Below are 13,049 nucleotides of genomic sequence, written 5' to 3' on the forward strand. Positions count from 1 at the left end.
TCTTTGCTGTCAGGAGAAATCTGTTAGGTTCAGAATTACAGTATACATTACAGTATACATTATACAATAATACAATAAAACTTGTTCAGTATTTTCTGTTGACAAGACCGAAGAGGAAGATCCCCACTGTGGATCCATGAGCCCACCATCCTCCCCTTGCATGGGCTGGCAAGAAAACCACTTTGCACATCCCCACTTCCCCGTGTGAGAACTGGACTCTTCCCTTAGGTCCAACTAGAGTTCTTGCAGATGTGGAAGCCCAGGAAATGGCACAGCTGCAAGTTTTGGGTGGAGCAAGAGGCCCATTAAAAATCAAGACCATTGGATTCAATAAAAACCATGGGCTGAACTCCAGAGCAGCACCATTCTGCAGATGCCACCGGCAGCGGCCATGAGAATTAGTGGAAATCTTGGCTCAATTTGTGAGGCAGTAGCTTGGAAATTTAGCAAAAATGACGTGCAAAAGCAATGCTAATTTGTGCTATTATGACTGAGAACAGTCAGCTCAAAGAAAGTTTGAATGAAAGCTCTAAGAGAATAGTTCACATAAATCCCACAGAAAAAAATGCTGGGCACACTTAGTTCACTAGGGCACCCAAGGAAGTCTTGCAGGAGTTTATAATGCAGGTATTACGATACATATTATTTTTTTAAATGTGACCTTTTATGTTTGAATTACTTCTTTATGATGCAAGGATGGTTTCTGAAGTACTTTTGTAGGGAACTGTAACTCTATATATGGTATTTGTGAGTTTAGGGAGGGAATGTGAACAGGCAGATGTAAGCATCCTCTACAGAAAAGGCTCTTGAAAAGTGGAGGGTGACCCTGTAAAGCTAAGACGCTCTCTAATAACTAGGAGCAGTTGGTAGGACTGAGCATTGGACAGGGCTAGAGGCAGGTATGCATATGCAAACATGAAAACAGATATAATAACAGATAACATTTACTTTACTTAATCTTTGGTAGAGGCACATTCCTGAAAGTAACTAGAGCACCACGTCTCACGTGCATTTCAGGAAAGCTGCTACTGCAGCCAAGACCATCCCTAAGGGCAGCAAGCATGCCCTCAGCTATGCAGGATTACCATCTTCCTGGCACAAGCTTGGGGCTGGTGCTGGTGCACTTAGACTGCAGCATAGAGCCATAGAGCATAGAAACATCAAAATGGGGTCAGGCATGGTGCGGTGAGAAGCTGCTGTTCTGCTTCCAATCTCACTGAATGCAGCGAGAAATGGAAGAATCCCTGTGAGTCCAGGGCACTAGGAGCACCTTAACTCTCTTCCTCATGGCCCAGTGCAGTGCACATGTGGCACATTCCTCCCATAGCATGCAGAACGCCAGAGCAATCTGCGCCATGACAGGTCATGGTGTGAAGGGCTCAGATCCACACCATGACAGGTCACGGTGTGAAGGGCTCAAGGCACTTGCAAGGTTTGTGAGATACCATGATTCAGCGAAACAGAAGGAAGATCAAAATATACTTTAAAAAGAGTGTCTCTTTTAAGTCCATAACTTTATTACTTTATTATTATTATTATTATTGTTTTTACAGAAGAGTCGTTCAACCACGTAGTTTCCATAAGTTCAGAGTGCAGGGGACCCAGTGTGTCACATTTCATGGTGACCACGCAAAGGCTCCCCGGATGGCACCAGGGCTGCTTGGAGAGCGGTTGTGGCAGTGGCTTTGGAGGTGGGCTCACAGGTTTTTTCTGTTTGTTGCTTTCTGTCAGGGGTAGGCTCAGGTTGTTTCACTTCTGACTGTGAGTTCTTTGAGGTTGGGAGTTATTTAAAAGTTAGGGAGTCAGATGCTGGGAAAGGTTTCTTTCAAAACGTACGGTCTTTGAATGCTGGTTGTGGTTGCTTGCTTATTTTCCATGTGGATGTCATTAGAGCTTAGTATGTGAAAACTGAAGGGTAGAGTCAGTTGATTGTTTTTTGTTTTGTTTTGTTTTGTTTTATTTTGTTTTTGCATTAAGGTAAGCTGCTGGTTTCTCACTCAATGTAAGGGAAGATTAGTTTCCCTGATAAGCAAAGCCCAGTTTCATGTTAATGAACCAAGAGTCATGAGCACTCTCCTCCAAGTGACCAGAAGGATCTGAGAGCCCGCTGCAAGGCCCAGCAACCAGTAAGGTTTTGGGTGGTTACCAGCTCGGCAGAGATAACAAGGGCTGATCTGTAGGCATGTTTGTACATGGGAGACTCAGCATGTCACTGCCGGGATGATACTGCCCGTGAAGCTGCTAGGAGTGTGAGAATATTTCAAAGACAGCTTGATGGCATTGCTGATTACTGGATTTGTGATGGGAATTGGTAACAGAGTACAGGCTTCCACTCCAGATGGCGAACACGTGATTTCCCAATGTTGGTTGAAGCATAGGCTTGGCGACGTAGTTATATGAAGAGAAAAATCTCCTGTGAAGTTGGTTATGAAGCAGTTGGTGTAGTTTAGGGTAAGCTAGGTTCTATGGCCTGAATTTATTAAATAAATAAATAAATAAATAAAAATGATAGTGATCAGGAATGAAATGGGTGACTTTGGTGGTATATTCGGGTTGGGAATCCACATTTTATACTGTAGGTTCTTAAGATAGGCTGCAATGCTCTTGCTGGGGGTGTTGCTGTGCATGTGGTGCCTGACTGTAGTAGCACAATTGGTGCCATTTGGGATATTTTATGTTACACAGCCCGTGGAAAAATCCCTTGGGTTTCTGTGTGAGGAAGGGCTGAGAATAATTTCTCTGCCTTGTGACAGTTCTCCAGGCAAGTTGGAAGCAGCAGATCTGCCAAAGTTTGGGGTTGGTTTTTATTTGGTTGGTTCTGGAGAGCGAAGGCACTGAATCTTTGTGTCAGTGCAGGCTTTATGAGCCACAGGGCTCCCCAGACTCCACAATGGGGCAGCTGACCAGCCTCTTGCAGGAGCCAGGCTCTGGGCTGTGAGTGCTATGTATGCAAAGAGCAGCGTCCTCAGTGTCTGCCCGGCCTCCTGCATGTCCCCCTCTTTTTGCTCCAGCTGTCCTGTGGAGGAAGAAGCAGTTGCTGCAGGGCTGAGGAGCTGCACAGACAGAGAGCTAGCGGAAAGTGTGGAGATTTTTCAGGCACAGTCTCCTGACTCAGGAAGCTGTTTGTCCTCCTTCAGTATTCCAGGCAGCAAGTCTGAAAAGAAGGCCTTATCCTGTAATACAGGCCAGTCGTGCTCACAAAGGTCTCTTTGTTAGGCCCGTGTCTGCTGCATCGTTCCTCTCTGACAAAACTCCTCTGCCAAAGCCCCAGCGTGCTTGGCTCTGAAAGTGCCAGGCTGGCAGGAGAGGGGGCGAATTCCTGCCCGCTCCTCCTGCCCCTCAGCTTCCCTGGGTCCTCCTGCCCCACCACTTCTCTGTTTCTCTGCCACGATGGGTGGGATGAATGCAGGCGAGATGTTGCAGTGCATGCTCCTTGCAGCTCATATTTTTCACCGGCCTCAGCTATCCACACAATGCATTATAGGGCAGGCAAAAGACTTGCCCTCCAGACAGGTTTGGGTAAGTTTGTCTGGTGTCAGATCTAGCATCTGGCCTCTCAGGTGCAGCAAATGGGCTTTCAAAAGCAGGGCTAGCTGCTCAGCCTGTGGGGAGCCAAAGCACTAAGCTCTTTGTGATACAGGAGGGTTTTTAGCACGTGCTGGATCCATTGGGAGGCTTCTCACTGAGGCCTTAGGGGCAACTTGGAGAAAAAGTCCGTACAGAGTGTGAAGCAAAAGGAGAGCAGCTAGAGAAGGAAGCACCGGGGGGCCACCTGGACTTGCCATGTGGAGGGCTTCTTGGTTTGTGTATGAATCGTATTGCCAGGCCCCAGGGACTGTTTGGCAGCTTTTTGGCCCAATTCTGGCCCTTGGAGCAGGAGAAGCAGTCAGGACAGCTGACTGCAATCCCAGGGCAGCCACAGGCTGTGCTTTGAACTCCTGTTGCTGGCAGCTTTACCTGAGTTACCATACAATAAAGTCCATGCTCTTTTTTTTTTTTTTTTTTTTTTTTTTTCCTTTTTTTCTCCTTGTTGACTTGCCCTGTCTGGGTGTATTCACTACTGCACTTTTCAGTACCTAAGAGGAAAATCAGGAGAGCTTTCCATCCAGTATTTCTGTTCAACTTGATCCAGTAGTTCTGTTCAACTCAACTTGACTGTTCAACTTGGCATTTCGTAAGAGGAGGCTTAATGGGGAGGTAACAGCAGTAGGGAACAGACCCTCTCCCTTTCCTCCTCTTTGGCTCCGCATCTCGGCTCTGAGAGGTCCCTCTAAGGCGTCCATCTGCTCCTGGCAAGCACCACTCCAACACCTGTGAGCCAGATGTAAACAGCTGCATGGTAGGTGTCATTTGTGATCCAGCCTTAATGCAAACCATGCTTAGGAATGATTACAAATGGCTCCATAAAAAAGACAAAATGCATAGCACAGGTAAGTAGCACCTCTTTTTTTTTTTTTTTTATTTCAACTTTCCTTTTATCTTATTTGCTTTCATATCTATGGTATGGAGCACACTTTTGTGCTGCAGGATGAATAGCAGTTGAATTTCATTAATCTGGTCTCAGTGTATTAAATCGTTTAAGTGAATACTGAAGCTGTGTGCTCAATCTAAATATTTGTTTAACTGCTTTCCTGAATAGGGATACCTTAGTGCTGTTAGCTATCTTCACTAACACTAATGGCTAGCTTAGCAGGCTGGCTAGTTCTCTCTTTGACGTTTAACTTTGTACATATGACATTACCTAATCTGATAGCAGTTTCTGATAGCAAATTCCTTTAAATACTGCAATCTCTAGGTACCACAGATTTTGCAAGGGCATGGTGTCACAGGAAAGTACCTCTTGAAGAACCCTCTGTTTAAGGGTAAGTTGTCTTTGCCTTTGAGGCATCATTGTGAGAGGCTACAGTTGCCTTTGTTCACCCCTCCAGAGCTGGCTTTTCACTACTTGCTTCCCATTACATTTTCCATTTTTGGAATACTTTGGATTGACATCAGAAGACTTTTTTTTTTTTGAATGTTTATTTTTATTTTAAACTTGCAACTTCTTTCCTTGTCCAAAGGCTGCTGTTAGCAACTGTATGGAATGCACTGAGTATTTTCCAATAGTCCGTTATCACTTTGCTGACAACTTCAACAAATATATTGAATTTTAATTTGGATCTTGATATTTTATAATCTTGCATTTTATAATCTCACATTCCAGGCAGTTACAGTTTGATTCTCCTGTCATTGTGAGCTATTTGTGTTTTCAGCAGGCTGCTGAACAGTTTATGCTGTGTCAGATCACGCTGGTTTCTCTGTAGTAGTCTCATTATAAGCCCCCAAGGAAACATATTCTGAAAAACAGGTTTGGCTCAGACTGGATGTTAAATCAAGGTTATAAAAAACCCTTCATTTTCCTTCATGCCATTCCTCCTCTTTCTTCCTTTTCCTTCCTTTTCCTTCCTTTTCCTTCCTTTTCCTTCCCTTTCTTCCTTTCTTCCTTCCTTCCTTCCTTCCTTTCTTTCTTTCTTTCTTTCTTTCTTTCTTTCTTTCTTTCTTTCTTTCTTTCTTTCTTTCTTTCTTTCTTTCTTTCTTTCTTTCTTTCTTTCTTTCTTTCTTTCTTTCTTTCTTTCTTTCTTTCTTTCTCTTTCTTTCTTTCTTTCTTTCTTTCTTTCTTTCTTTCTTTCTTTCTTTCTTTCTTTCTTTCTTTCTCCTTCTCTCCTTCTCTCTTTCTCTCTCTCTCTTTCTCCCTTTCTCCCTTTCTCTTCCTTCTCTTCTTTCCTTCCTTTCTCTTCCGTCTCTTCCTTCCTTCCTTCCTTCCTTCCTTTCCTTCCTTCCTTCCTTCCTTCCTTCCTTCCTTCCTTCCTTCCTTCCTTCCTTCCTTCCTTCCTTCCTTCCTTCCTTCCTTCCTTCCTTCCTTCCTTCCTTCCTTCCTTCCTCCCTCCCTCCCTCCCTCCCTCCCTCCCTCCCTCCCTCCCTCCCTCCTTCCCTCCCATTCCTCCTTCCTTTGAAGCCTATCATGTGTCTGTTTCCATTTGCCATCTAGGGTGGGTATTTCCAGTGAAGAGAAAGCTTTGAGGTTGATCTTACCTACCAACAAGTCATGTTACTTAAATGAACTTACAGCCACAAGACACAGGATCAAAAGGTAAATGATAAATAAAGGCAACATTGATATGTTACTTTTGCAAGTCAGTTTTGGATACATTTCAGAAACCTTTAGAAAGTGAAGTGCTTTTAAGTAGATTTTTAGTGGTTTTCGAATCAAACCCCAGTAAAGCACTACGAACTTGAAACTTACCGTCAATTGTTTCATGTTTACTTTATAAAACAAACAGCAGCCATTAAGTGATATCCTTACTTGTGTCCTTACCAAAATTTTAAGGGAGAAACAAAATACAAATCTAGAGATAAAAAGCAAATGTCTGTCTGCAACCACTCGGTATAGAAGAGAAGCAGGACTGGAGATGATTTCAATATCGCCTTAAATCAGGAGATTAGTTAATAACTGGTCTCTGGTATGGGTGCATGTTCCCTGCCATTTCTGCGATGCAGTTTCCATGGTATCACTTTGGCAACAAGTCCCAAAGAGGTGGGGAGAGACCAGAGCTGACTGCCTGCTGGTACTATTGCATATAAATATGACTCCCTTAATCTTTGAATGTCAAAAGAAAATGTAGAACTGTCAGGCCAGGCTGGCAACACCAGTTGTAGGTTGGACACTTGAAAGTTAGAGATTCAGTAAATACATTTTTTTCCCTTGTTTGCTCTTCCTATCTCCCCCCACCTCTCTTCCTACCAAACACTTCTCTCCTCCACCCAGCAGTGAGCTGAATCATTTTTGTTCCTATTCCAGGAAGTTCTAAAAACAATTTTCAAAATTTAATATAAAGTAAGAAATGGGGCAAAGGAAATAAAACAGGTTGGGATTACTTAAGACTAAATTTGCAGAACACCATTTTGATAACTTAATTTATAAGGACATAGCAGACAAACAGAAGATGACATTTAATCACGTTTCATGTCAGAACACAGTCTTAACACAAAAAAATTACTTTGCTTCTCTTTGAAAACCAAGGAAACTTTACGTTCCTTTGAGAGCCTTGCATGAAGGTTGTGTTTCACTATTGAGGGGAGAAAAAAATGAGAAAAGAACAGTAGACAGGTTGGTTTTCCCCATCAAGAAAAGGTCTGAAACACAGCCTTCATCTGGAAAGCAAACAAGAAAAAAAAAGAAGAATTTGCTGAGTAACACTTGTTAACAGTTACTGGCACCGTACTTGAATCTAAATGAGAACTGTACATTGCCTTGATCTGGGTGTACAGCCTCTGCAGTTATGTGGCAGAGGAGGAAAAAAAAAAAACTACTTGCACCATCCTTGTGTTTAATCCAAAGCACACATGAACCAAGACTTAAAAATAAAAGTCACGCAGTGATTCCCCAAAGCTTCCAACCCTACATTGACCTTTGCAGACCTCTACACGTGACTCAGTGTTTCAAAACCGAAAGACCCCATAGACTGCCTGAAGACATTTGCCTTCTGGTTCCCAGCATTTGGTGCCGGGCAGGTGTCTGGATGGTGTGGGCATCCCACAGATGTGTTAGGAGGAGGCTCCTGCCTCACCTCCTTTCTGCAGCTGCAGGATGGGTGACCTCCTGAGAGGGTCCATCACTGCCTGCCTCAAGTTGAGGCTTCTCTGCCCAACTCCTTGCATTTTTTTCCTTCTCACATGTGATTTCAGTCCCCAGATGCCAAAATTGCCCCATTGTGTTGTGGGTGGTGGTACCCTACTGCACGTCTCTGGGGAGGCACAAAGGCTGAAGCTGGGAGGTTTGGTTTTTGGGGGGCTTTGCTCCCAGATGACCTGCCAGACCCCCACTTCTTCATATAGGTGGAGCATGGTGCTGGCTTCAGCCAGAGTTTCCTGCAAAGGGCTGAAGGGATTGTTTATCCCCCCCGACCTTTGCATGAGTTAAAGACCAGAACATAAACTTTCAAATTAGATTTACAAGCTCGGGTCTTACCTTTGGATGTTGCAGCATGCATGATGCCAAGTAAGGATTTGTTGCTTACCTGGAACCTTTGCCCCCTAAGCTTGTATATAAAGCCAAATAATTTGAGGGACATAGCACAGGTGACAGGGAATACCCCAAGTCATTTCAATTATTATTTTTTTTCCCCTAAAAAACACTGCCCTATAGATGTACTGTGTTTATAAAGGAGTAGAAGTGTAGGATCCTGATGCTCTGGATGCTGTGAGCAGTTGCACCTGGGCCAACAACTGGGAACCAGTGCTGGTTCTGCCCTGTCTCCACTGCAACCCCCAAACCTGAGCTCATTTCATGGCTTCCTCTGGCATCAATCACTTTTTTTTTTTTTTCTCTGTCCGTTTTTTACAACGGCCCCTGCCCATTGTAAAAACTTCTGAGAATGGTAGGATTTTTGCTTTTTGCTTGGGATCCACCACCACTTAGATGGCAACTCAGGTGCATCAGGAGGCCTCTGACATGGTGATGTGAGCACTAGAGCTCATCTTCCCTGAGGACATTCCTGCCTGTTCCGGTGTGTCTGGGGGGCACTGCTGCTGATGGAGTTCTACCAGCTGCAGGTCTGCAAATGAATTAGCTGTTGACTGGTGGGTTTCTCTCTTATTTGTAGGTTTCCGGTCTGGTGTACGCATCAGAATTACCAGATGGGTTTTATCAGATCTTCTGGACTTTTTTTTTTTTTTATTTCTGATTTGGTAGCATTAGTGTGTTGACTGCAGACAATCCTTCCATTTAAGGCCATAGAAATTAAGTCATTGCACAGCTCCTGGGAGGAGTTGTCTATTTGGAAGAAAAACTATGTTATTAGCTGTCTGTCATAAATGAGATGTAGTTATGCCTGCTGTGAACAGTTACAAAGCTTTTTGCTTCTTGTTTTTTTTTCCTGTGCTGTTCCTGTGCCAGAGAAGATGGTAATCTACATAAATTAAAAATTATATAGTCTTCCAAACTTCAAAGCAGGTGGTGTTTCATCTATGCCATGGATGGAATACTTTGGGATCAGAGCATGTCTCCCTGCACAGGAGGATGCCAACAAACTCTCTCCTTCAAGATGTGTAATAAATGATTTTAGCATTTTAGCGAGGTGTCTGCCTTCACCTGGAAAATCAGAATTGGCAATGGTACTTACAGAAAATGCTTATATAGAGATATCAGTGCTTGAGTGTTACAAGCAGTCTGAGACTGCTGTGCTGAACAAAGATGTTCTTCACTTCCTTACAAACTAGACAGATAGAGCTAGCCTCTCAAGCTTGGTAGACTAGGCCATTGAAGTAAATTGATTTGATTTACCACTACAGAGAATCTGCATTGTAATTTTACTGTTATAAAATTCCAGAAGACATCATTTCTGTTGTCTATCAGTGTCATTTTCTCCAGGAAATTACAGAATAAATGTAAATGGAATGATCTGTGAAAATGTAACCATCTCAGAAAGAAAAAAAAAAAACAACAAACCACAACCCAAATACCCAGACAAACAACATCAACAACCCATGATATTGCTTTTATTAATTAGAGATTTGATTTTAATAATTTTGAAAAGTTTTCTCTTGGAAAAGCAAAACCATTTGGATTTCCTAATTTGATTCATGTAATTCAGTGAACTGTTGTGCCATGCCGTGTCATGCTGTATCATATCATGCTATATCGATCATAAAACCCTAAGAATGGCAGCACTGCACCAGGCAGAGATCCACATCAGCCAGCATCCTGTCTCCAACAGCAGCAGCAATGGATCACTTTTCATTCCTGTGGGAGATATGGAAACTAATTCACCTCTGGTGTTAACAGTGGAGGGATTTGGATGTGGAAAGGACGGGTATTTCTCCTGCCGTGTTACCTAACTATGCTGTAAGCATCTTTAGAAGACATAGTGCCAAAAAGCCAATGTTTTGTCTACAGTACAGGTCCTCCAGACAGTTGGGTGGGCTTGACCTACTTCCAGGGTGGCCCTGCAGCATTAATTCATGTCTTAGATATACCAGAATGGTGAGCTTGCATGACTATTTACAGATTATGAATCCAGGGACAGGCAGTTCAGGCATGTATGGTAAGTGCAGAGATAACAGAGGCTGCAGTGCCACAGTGCCTTCATGGCACACGTCAGTATGTTCTACTGCTACTACATCGATATCATTTGTGTTGTGTACAGGTCGGTGTCACTAAAACAATTGGTCTCGCTGGCTATGACTATCTCTCTTTTCAATACTTAATTTTGAGGGCCCTCTGTTTTGAGCCAAAACAATAAAAAAAAAACAAAATAACAAAACGGTAATTCCTGCAGACTGGCCATCCCTTTTCCACATTCAACAACATGACAATAAACTATAAATACTGCATCCACGAACTCCAGAGGTTTTTAGAAAGCCTAGAGCACAGCTATGATCCCCTCCCAAATTTACCATGAGAAATTAGAGTCCTACGTGTTATAAGTATTGAAACAATAAAACTGCTCCATCCCATTCATTGGATTTATTAGATCAATATGTACTGAAAATAACAAATAAGATGCTGTCGCAGTATAACCAGAAGGGTAAAGTTACAGCAGCTGCAAAATTAGGAAATCCTCACTGATTGCATAAGTGCAAGCAGGTTTAACTGTGAAACTGGCCCCCACTTTTTGCAAGCTGGAGTTACAGTCTTACCACCTTACTTTCCAGAGTGGTCCTTTGAAATTGCAGGGGTGAGCTAGCAGGATGAGGCACTCTGGTTACAAAGCATCTCCTACAGTCATTGGAATTTACAGGCTGGAAGTAGATTGCAATATGAATTTGATCTTACATAGGTTGAAGCTTCGCAGTGTCTCAATTCAGCAAAGGGAACACGGTAGAAGAGGGCGTGGATAACTGGAGCTTTTATTATCTTTGGATGCGTGTATGGAGCTCAGAGTTCAGATCTCATGGCCAGGAAACCTGACAAAGGTCTGTGTCATTCATTCATTCATTCATTCATTCATTCATGCATTTGTTCATGGCTGAGTTGTAAGTGGTCATCACAGCACAGCAAGAAACTCTACAACTCACAACCATAACTGCAGCTAGGTCTTACAAGAACCTCCAAAATTCGCTTCCTGTTTCTTTCCTACCAGGTTAAACGCAATAACCATAACAAGGAACAAACTACAACATGGAAGTTAATAGCACATAGGCAATGTACTAATTATTTCACAGTTGAGTGAAGATGCTGGTCTTACCTGAGGTATTTGCACTGGTGCTGTTAGGAAGCAGCAAACCCACCGGCTGTCCTGCGCTCTGGAGCACCAGCTTGCTGCAGAGGGACAGACTGGGCAGGGGCTTACAAGCACCATTGGCTGCATTTCCAGGGATGGTGGAGTCACTGTTCCTGGGGGCGTTTAAGGAAAGGCTGGACGTGGTGCTTAGGGACATGATTTAGTGGGTGACATTGGTGGGAGGGGGATGGTTGGACCAGATGATCTTGGAGGCCTTTTCCAACCCTAATGGTTCTATGATTCTATGATTCCAAACTCCAGGGTCTGACAGATGCCCACAAGGCTGTGCCCTTGTCAGATGTTCTTACATCAGGTGCAATGCCTGGTAAACACCAGATCTTTCTGCCTATTCTCCAGGGTTTTTCAGTTCCTCAGTCCCCATCCGTGTGTATGCATCTGAGTCCCAGACCCAAGGCCACAGGCTCACACAGCATCGGTAAGTCTGGATTCCCTCTCTGAGATTTCTCTTGGAGGCAGCTGGGTGGGGTGGTCCAGAAAAGAGCCAAGGGGTGGGCAAGAGTAACACAGCATGGACCAGCAGGGAACCACACCTGAGCTTGGTGCCTCAGCCTCTTCTACACAGCAACATGCCCAGACCTTTCCTTCCCTTCCTGTGTCCTTTAACCTTGAAAGACTTCTTTTAGGATTTAAAATTTTCCCTTCATTGCTTGGTAGGGAGTGGGAAAACCAGGTGCCTTCACCCTGGCCAACAACTTGAGCCACTGGCTATGGGGCAGCAGCCTGGGCAGCACCTGTGGCAGTCACTGACCAAGCTCTCAGATCTGTACATCTTCTTCCCTTTTGACAGTAAGACTGCTTAGAGAGACCAGGAAGCTTTATGCAGTCCAAAGGTGGATTTTCATGGCAGGTTTCTTGAAAAATACTTCCAGCTTCAGTCACTGCAGAGTGAGGCAAGAACATCTCCTAAACCAGGGTGCTGAAGGCATGCTCAGTTTTAGGAAGGGCTCCTGCCCAAGAGCGGCGTGTCAAGTGTAGCGTGTAACATCAGCCATGTCCTAAAAGCCACTGCCCTCTGGGAGAAGAGGAAAACATGCTCTCTTCAGATCATTTTCTTCATCCACTCAGTAAGCGATGTTCCCTCCTGTGGGTGGGTGTGGGCCCCCCACGGGTTGGCTTTCTCCCTGGACCACTGGTTCCCAGCCCTGGGCTTGCTGCCCATGCCCCTGGCCTGGGTGGGGATGGAGAGGGAGAGGTGCTGCTGTGGTCTGCTCTACAGCTTGCGGCGAGCATCTCTATTCCCTGGAGCTCCTCCGCCTCTTACGCTATTGTTTTGTTCCAGTGCATTCACCCTTTGGATGAGATCAAGGATGTGACATTTTAAAAATCCTTGACACTGTTATGAACTCTCTTTCATTTACACATGCCTTTATCTCCTTCAGTGGGAAACAACCCATTCTGAGCCCTTTCTTTTCTTATGTTATGCTGCCTGTAGCTTTTCTTTCAGTGCTCGTAACCCTGTCAGACACCTTATCAGCTTGTGCAGCTCTGTCCAGCTGAAAATTGATTATTTCCATTTGCCTAGGGGCTGATTGTCCATTTATCTTGTGCCACAACATTTTTCATTACTCCTGTGAATAAGCCCCTTCCCTCTAACGGTGCTGCTGCCATCCTCCTCACCCATGCTGTGCACCATAATTTCATGTTTATTCTTTCACAGACCATGTGATTTGCAGCAATTCTTGCATCTTTTTCCCAAATGCTGGGCATTAGCTGCAGCTTGAGAAGACGAGGCTATCGTATGTGCTCTTCCAGCACCTCCCAGTGCAG

The 13,049-nt window shown here is 44.1% G+C and overlaps 1 protein-coding gene across 7 annotated transcripts in view; it reads left to right on the top strand.

The window, feature by feature from the left end:
• Nucleotides 1-4,165: 4,165 nt before the first annotated feature.
• The window catches only part of NDP (norrin cystine knot growth factor NDP), a 36,412-nt gene continuing 27,528 nt past the window's right edge, over nucleotides 4,166-13,049 (top strand). For 3 of the 7 annotated variants that reach the window (XM_048065939.2, XM_048065942.2, XM_048065944.2), the window contains exons 1-4: nucleotides 4,169-4,430; nucleotides 4,796-4,862; nucleotides 6,029-6,130; nucleotides 11,619-11,697. The gene's annotated coding sequence lies outside the window, so the exon portion shown is untranslated. Of the gene's footprint in view, nucleotides 4,431-4,795; nucleotides 4,863-6,028; nucleotides 6,131-11,618; nucleotides 11,698-13,049 lie in introns of all 7 variants that reach the window. The other 4 variants (XM_066979903.1, XM_013181342.3, XM_013181343.3 and 1 more) reach the window with 4 other exon arrangements.

This window comes from Anser cygnoides, chromosome 1, assembly GCF_040182565.1.
Source record: "Anser cygnoides isolate HZ-2024a breed goose chromosome 1, Taihu_goose_T2T_genome, whole genome shotgun sequence".
NCBI lineage: Eukaryota > Metazoa > Chordata > Aves > Anseriformes > Anatidae > Anser > Anser cygnoides.